The following is a 7,500-nucleotide window of genomic DNA, read 5'->3' as shown; positions in this document are numbered from 1 at the left end:
TGGCACTCTGCGGCGTGGAGGCAGTTGCGCGACCACTCCTATCCCAAACCAACAAAGCAAGGTGTATCCTACGTGCTCGGTACAAGCACACCACGACGGGACACATTGAACGGTTCAGCGATCTCTCTGCACTAGTGGAAGAACTCCAACGTGATACGGGAGACTTTGCTACAGCGGCTTCTCTGCACTTCTGGGCTACCACCTTGTGACGGGAGACATTGCTAGCGGTCACTCTGCACTAGTGATGGTACACCACCGTGATACGGGAGACATTGCTAACGGCCACTCTGCACAGGTGCCAATACCACCTTGTGACGGGAAAACATTGCTAGGCACCGATCGGCATCTCTGCGCGATTACTTGACGCACACCCAACTAAGTCAACTGTTGGACTTTTTCGTAATCACGGCGGGACACATTGAACGAGCTCTAACGGATCTCTGCACGCATGGAACATGGTGGCGGGAATCATTGCTAGAACCGAACGGCGCCTCTGCGCGATGTACAAACAAGCTCAACAGGAACCTCGTTCGGCTGCCGAGCCGGAGCCCGAACAACTTGGATTTTCACCTCTAATTTATATCAACTCACCACTCCCCGAGGGATCCGCAGAATTGCTTCTGGGTCCCGTATCGTTATTTGCGATTCGTGTTTGCATTACACTACATTGAACTATTCCAACTTGTTTATCCGCATGGCGAACATTTGCTGCATTGAACATTTAAGTTCCACTTCGCTCTCCCCTACGTGGGTCTGAGCTTCGCTCTCAGGGAAAAAATATGCCACATTTGGTAGGGAAACCCGGTTTCATCACGCTATGTGCCCTGCACCACCGGCTTAGCGTGAATCCTTCGAGTTTCCCTAAGAAGTTCGATTGGTCTTGCAGAGTTTAAAGACAACGAAGCTTAGTTTCAAGCAATGATTTAATATACGCGTATTAAAAACCCTTAGCTGTTACAACTTTTATGCTTGAAACCATCGCAACGAAGTCTTTGGGTCCGTAGACCCGTGATGTACTGCTCCAGGAAACGTTTTGAAAGGGTGGAAACTCAAAATCATAGGTTAAGATCATCGGCAGAACCCACCAGACACCACTTTTGCTTCATAAGTTCGGCCTATAGTCATATGACGATTTTCATCGGGGAGGGGACGTATGACCCAAACGGGGGCTTATATGACCCACGGACACTGCAAACCATGCTCCTACGACTAAATAGAGGTTAAAACTACGATTTGGTGAAATCTTCATTTTTGACCTCGAAGCAAGGTACCTTCCCTATAGTAGGCAATGAGTAAATGATCATAATCCCAGGAGGGCAAAAAATGGGAACCCGAGAGGAAAGCGCTGTTGGCGCGCCTAAGCTAGTGGCCCGTAGAGTAAAAAGGGTACCCCCAACAAAGTTGTCGTTTGACGTTCTGGTTGCACTTTTTATCATCTAAAATCAGTTTTCTACACGTTTTGAGGGGTTTTAGCAAAAAAAAAATTTTCGATTACTTGAGCTCTCTGGCCCGTTCGGTGCACATTTTTGAAAAAAGCTAGGGAGCTGCCCCTAGGTTCGGGGTGTCACAAAATGTTGAAAAGTGGTCGAAAAACCACTATCCAGAATCGGATGTAGAATCATTAGACGAACTTAAAATTGTTCTACGACACCCATCTGCGACGTTTAGTATTCGAGTTATGGCCCGTACCAGGTCTGACCGAGCAATTTTTGTTCCGCGCACTTTGTGCACCGTACACTTTGATGTTTGTATGAAAAAGTACCCTACCTAGGGACGCGTAGAGCAAATTTGTACCCCCGGGCATGTTGTCGATTGACATTCTGGTTGCACTTTTCATCATCTAGGGTGCGTTCCTGACACGTTTTGAGGGGTTTTAGCAAAAAAAAAATTTTCGACTACTCGAGCTCTCTGGCCCGTTCGGTGCACATTTTTGAAAAAAGCTAGGGAGCTGCCCCTAGGTTCGGGGTGTCACAAAATGTTGAAAAGTGGTCGAAAAACCACTATCCAGAATCGGATGTAGAATCGTTAGACGAACTTAAAATTGTTCTACGACACCCATCTGCGACGTTTAGTATTCGAGATATGGCCCGTCCTAGGTCTGACCGAGCAAGTTTTGTTCCGCGCACTTTGTGCACCGTACACTTTGATGTTTGTATGAAAAAGTACCCTACCTAGGGACGCGTAGAGCAAATTTGTACCCCCGGGCATGTTGTCGATTGACATTCTGGTTGCACTTTTCATCATCTAGGGTGCGTTCCTGACACGTTTTGAGGGGTTTTAGCAAAAAAATTTTTTTCGACTACTCGAGCTCTCTGGCCCGTTCGGTGCACATTTTTGAAAAAAGCTAGGGAGCTGCCCCTAGGTTCGGGGTGTCACAAAATGTTGAAAAGTGGTCGAAAAACCACTATCCAGAATCGGATGTAGAATCGTTAGACGAACTTAAAATTGTTCTACGACACCCATCTGCGACGTTTAGTATTCGAGTTATGGCCCGTACCAGGTCTGACCGAGCAATTTTTGTTCCGCGCACTTTGTGCACCGTACACTTTGATGTTTGTATGAAAAAGTACCCTACCTAGGGACGCGTAGAGCAAATTTGTACCCCCGGGCATGTTGTCGATTGACATTCTGGTTGCACTTTTCATCATCTAGGGTGCGTTCCTGACACGTTTTGAGGGGTTTTAGCAAAAAAAAAATTTTCGACTACTCGAGCTCTCTGGCCCGTTCGGTGCACATTTTTGAAAAAAGCTAGGGAGCTGCCCCTAGGTTCGGGGTGTCACAAAATGTTGAAAAGTGGTCGAAAAACCACTATCCAGAATCGGATGTAGAATCGTTAGACGAACTTAAAATTGTTCTACGACACCCATCTGCGACGTTTAGTATTCGAGATATGGCCCGTCCTAGGTCTGACCGAGCAATTTTTGTTCCGAGCACTTTGTGCACCGTACACTTTGATGTTTTTATGAAAAAGTACCCTACCTAGGGACGCGTAGAGCAAATTTGTACCCCCGGGCATGTTGTCGATTGACATTCTGGTTGCACTTTTCATCATCTAGGGTGCGTTCCTGACACGTTTTGAGGGGTTTTAGCAAAAAAAAAATTTTCGACTACTCGAGCTCTCTGGCCCGTTCGGTGCACATTTTTGAAAAAAGCTAGGGAGCTGCCCCTAGGTTCGGGGTGTCACAAAATGTTGAAAAGTGGTCGAAAAACCACTATCCAGAATCGGATGTAGAATCGTTAGACGAACTTAAAATTGTTCTACGACACCCATCTGCGACGTTTAGTATTCGAGATATGGCCCGTCCTAGGTCTGACCGAGCAAGTTTTGTTCCGCGCACTTTGTGCACCGTACACTTTGATGTTTGTATGAAAAAGTACCCTACCTAGGGACGCGTAGAGCAAATTTGTACCCCCGGGCATGTTGTCGATTGACATTCTGGTTGCACTTTTCATCATCTAGGGTGCGTTCCTGACACGTTTTGAGGGGTTTTAGCAAAAAATTTTTTTTCGACTACTCGAGCTCTCTGGCCCGTTCGGTGCACATTTTTGAAAAAAGCTAGGGAGCTGCCCCTAGGTTCGGGGTGTCACAAAATGTTGAAAAGTGGTCGAAAAACCACTATCCAGAATCGGATGTAGAATCATTAGACGAATTTAAAATTGTTCTACGACACCCATCTGCGACGTTTAGTATTCGAGATATAGCACTTTGTAGGTCTGACCGAGCAATTTTTGTTCCGCGCACTTTGTGTTCATGGATGTCGATAAAGGTACAAGTTGCCGGTCGGGATAGCCGTGCACCAAAACTGTGTACCGATCAGGGAAAGTACAAGACGAAGGGTGCATCTCGAGCGTACGCGTTCATAGATGTCCATGTTGGTACACTTGCACCAAAATTGTGTACCAATCAGGGAAAGTACAACATGGAGGGCGCAGCCCGGGCGTACCCGATCATGGATGTCCATGTTGATACAATCTACGTGTACGTACCTAGTTTTTGTATCAAAAGTTGCATTAAAGTGCTTGTATGCTTAAAATGCTTATCTCAACCGGTCACCTTTTGGCCTGTCCTTTTATAACAGAAACCTAGAAAGATACTCGATATTTTTGTGTTTTTCCATTAGCCCGGGACGACGAAATGAGCTATGTGCACATCGTGCAGAAAACTGTCTTCGCCACGCATGTTTTTGTCTATCCACTCATATAATCACCCACATTTGTGTTCAACACGGACGGCGCAGCCCGAGCGAACGCGTTAATGTTTATGTTTGTACACACTGCTTGTACGATTCTAGGATTTGGTAATTGCGTCACAGTGCCCGACCGTCGCGGACACCATTCTTGGACAGAAGTCCTAGTACGTAGAGTACTTTCCCTAGGTATGTGCTCGTTCGTGACTATCGTTGCGTGCTTACGGACACGCTTGGGTATGTTTACCATACAAGGTTTACTAGGGAAACCTGGGAAGGACGCTTGCCCTCCCGTCGCGGACACCATTCTTGGAAAGAAGTCCTAGTACGTAGCGTTCCTTATTTTACTTGATCAGTTTGTAATGCATTCGCTTTGTTCCATCGACTTCTGCTACTGCTCACTAAGGGGTGTTCGTTTGCGATGTGTACGATAAGCAACTGTCTATCCTAACCAGCAGTTAATCAACACTTTTCACCCAAGTCATAGGAACATAGAGTACTTTTCCTAATCGGTACACAATTTTGGTGCACCTCTAACCTGGCCGGCACTTTATCGTTACGTTTTGTGCATAACCTAGGGACGTGGTGTAAGTTTCATGATTTTTATGTTTGATTCGGTTTATTATGATTGAAAACTACGCTACGTCCCAGAAATTTGAACTCGACTACTTCCTCCATGTGGCGCCAAAAGCTACTGGGCAACGCCTAGCTAATGCCCCATTTGTACTTCAATTTGCATAATCAATTTTGAAAAATACGCTAAGTCCCAGAAATCTGAACTCGAATACTTTTGCCACGTGGCGCAAAAAAGCTACTGAGAAACGCCTAGCCTTTTACCCATTTATAATTTAGTTTTCGTTATTAGTTTTGAACAATACGCAAAGTTCCAAGAATCTGAACTCGAATACTTTTTACATGTGCCGCCAAAAGCTACTGAGCAACGCCTAGGTTGATACATTTTTGGTACATGGAGTGTATGCATGCAGGATTACTGCCGTGCTGGACCGGAAAATCGAACTTGCTACTAGAACATAAAGTAATTCCCCTAGATAGGTGCTTTTGCATACCTCTGATCGACGACCATGCAACGTGCGACACGCGTAGCTAGGCTTGCCCAAACAAATTTCCTAGGATAGCACCAAATTGCACACCTTCAGGGGTATATTTTGGTACCGTGTACCGTGCATGGTACAAGTATCAGCAGCTCGTGCAATTTATTTTGCATCGTGTTGCGGTTGCTGGTGCGTCGGGATAGGAGTATTTCGAGACTTTCGCCAAGCGTTGGTGCCATTTGGGGGATAATTAATGTTCTAGCCACAATAAACGTGCCACATAATGCCAATAAGGAAAAAGCCGTTTTCTAGGGACTTCCAGTCAAAATGTTTGCCATCAGCGCTTTCCTGTCGAGTTCAGGATCTGGGACTTAGCGTTTTTTTTTCACGATCCAATCCAACGACCAGATCGTGAATAAACAATACATACAACAGTGCATCCCTTTAAAGTAGGAAAAAGCCGAATTCTAGGGAGCTCCAGTCCAAAAGGTTGTCATCAGCGCTCTCCTCTCGAGTTCAAGATTTGGGACTTAGCGTTTTTTTCGCGATCCAGCCAAAAGACCAGATCGTGAAATAAACAATTAATATAACTGTACTAGTACATCCCTTCAACTGAAGCAAGTGCACCATACATGACCCGTACGCCAATCATCCATGCACATGACACGTCAACTAAGTCAACACATGATACAACTTGGACAACTGACGGGTAAGTAGGTCATCTCGTACACGACGACACATCGACCAAACCAGGTCAACACGTCACATGCACAAGACATCCTACTACCAAGGCCGGCCACCTCGACACACGACGTGTTAACCGAACATGGTCAACAACACCATCATGTGCAAGGCAACCGGCCCAAACGGATTAACTTATACAACTTGTAACGAGCAGGTGTGTAAGCTTACTGGTTTGGTCGGCACGTTTCTCACATCAAGACAATCAAGTCGAGAACGAGGCACGCCGACAAGCTCACTAGTGTTACGTGTTCCGCTCCATACCGTGTCAAGTCACTCGTCTGACACGGAAGTAGCCAGCTCTTGTCCACTAGTGTAAAGGAACGGTCTCCAGACCAAGTCAAGTCACTCGTCTGACAAGGAAAGAGCACGCACCAAGCTTCACCAGAGCACGGCACCACGGTCCCCAGACCAAGATGGTTCGTTGCGCCATCGAGGAAGGGGCACGCGATCCCTTGCTACACTTAACTAAGTACACTCTTGCTCTCACAAAAGTATCCCCTGTGTCGACGTGGTCCCCAGACCAAGACGAGCTTGCGCACATCGAGGAAGGGGCACACGGACAAACCACCAAGCATGGGTCGCCTGAGAGGATCGATGCGAACGCATCTCTACAACTCGCAGCTCCCAGCCTGAAGTCCCGTCGTTTGCGGGCGGTTGATAGGTGTCGAAACTAGGTATATCCACGTTGGGCAGAGCTCAAGCCAACGGCGTTCCCAGTTACGGTACTAACACGTGCAGCGAACTCCACTCGTTGCGGCCTAGGTATAGCGGGATGAGACGCCGGGCTGCAGACGCAGACTCCAACGGATCTCAGAGGGTTGTTAGGCCCGCTAGCTTCCGAACACCTAATGGGTTTGAGAAGCGCTATCAGCTCGGATTGGCTACGACCTTAGAGGCGTTCAGGCATAATCCAGCGGACGTAGCGTCATACCAAAGTCCGGTCGGACTAGTATTGAGCCAGTGGTCCGTACCTGTGGTTCCTCTCGTACTGCACAGGAATTCCGTTAAGATAGCGACTATAAGCACACACCAGTAGGGTAAAACTAACCTGTCTCACGACGGTCTAAACCCAGCTCACGTTCCCTTGAAAGGGTGAACAATCCTACGCTTGGTGAATTTTGCTTCACAATGATAGGAAGAGCCGACATCGAAGGATCAAAAAGCCACGTCGCTATGAACGCTTGGCGGCCACAAGCCAGTTATCCCTGTGTCACCATAAGAGTAGGGGACGTGGAGGTGACATCTTCCCGCACGATGCGTTACCTTGGGGTGACCCTTCACGATCACCTATCGTGGCTGCCCCATGTCCGAGAGGTAACCACTCGGGCAAGGAAGATAGCAGATGCCGTTACCCGCCTCTTGCGCAACCACAGTGGACCAAAGACCAGCAAAGCGCGACTGTTGGCCTCGGTCGCAGAGTCGGTCATCCGATATGCTGCGCCCATCTGGCATGGCGAGGTGACGAAGAGAGAGTGTCGTCGACTTTTGGAGAGGGTTCAGCGAGTCTCAGCACGGAG

General features: G+C 47.4%; 1 pseudogene; it reads right to left on the bottom strand.

Annotated features, from left to right (window-relative positions):
* Positions 1-6,541: 6,541 nt before the first annotated feature.
* LOC133394291 (large subunit ribosomal RNA) overlaps positions 6,542-7,500 on the bottom strand; it is a 5,706-nt pseudogene continuing 4,747 nt past the window's right edge.

Source organism: Anopheles gambiae (assembly GCF_943734735.2).
Source record: "Anopheles gambiae chromosome X unlocalized genomic scaffold, idAnoGambNW_F1_1 X_unloc_1, whole genome shotgun sequence".
NCBI lineage: Eukaryota > Metazoa > Arthropoda > Insecta > Diptera > Culicidae > Anopheles > Anopheles gambiae.
This window is presented reverse-complemented; position numbering and strand designations above follow the sequence as displayed.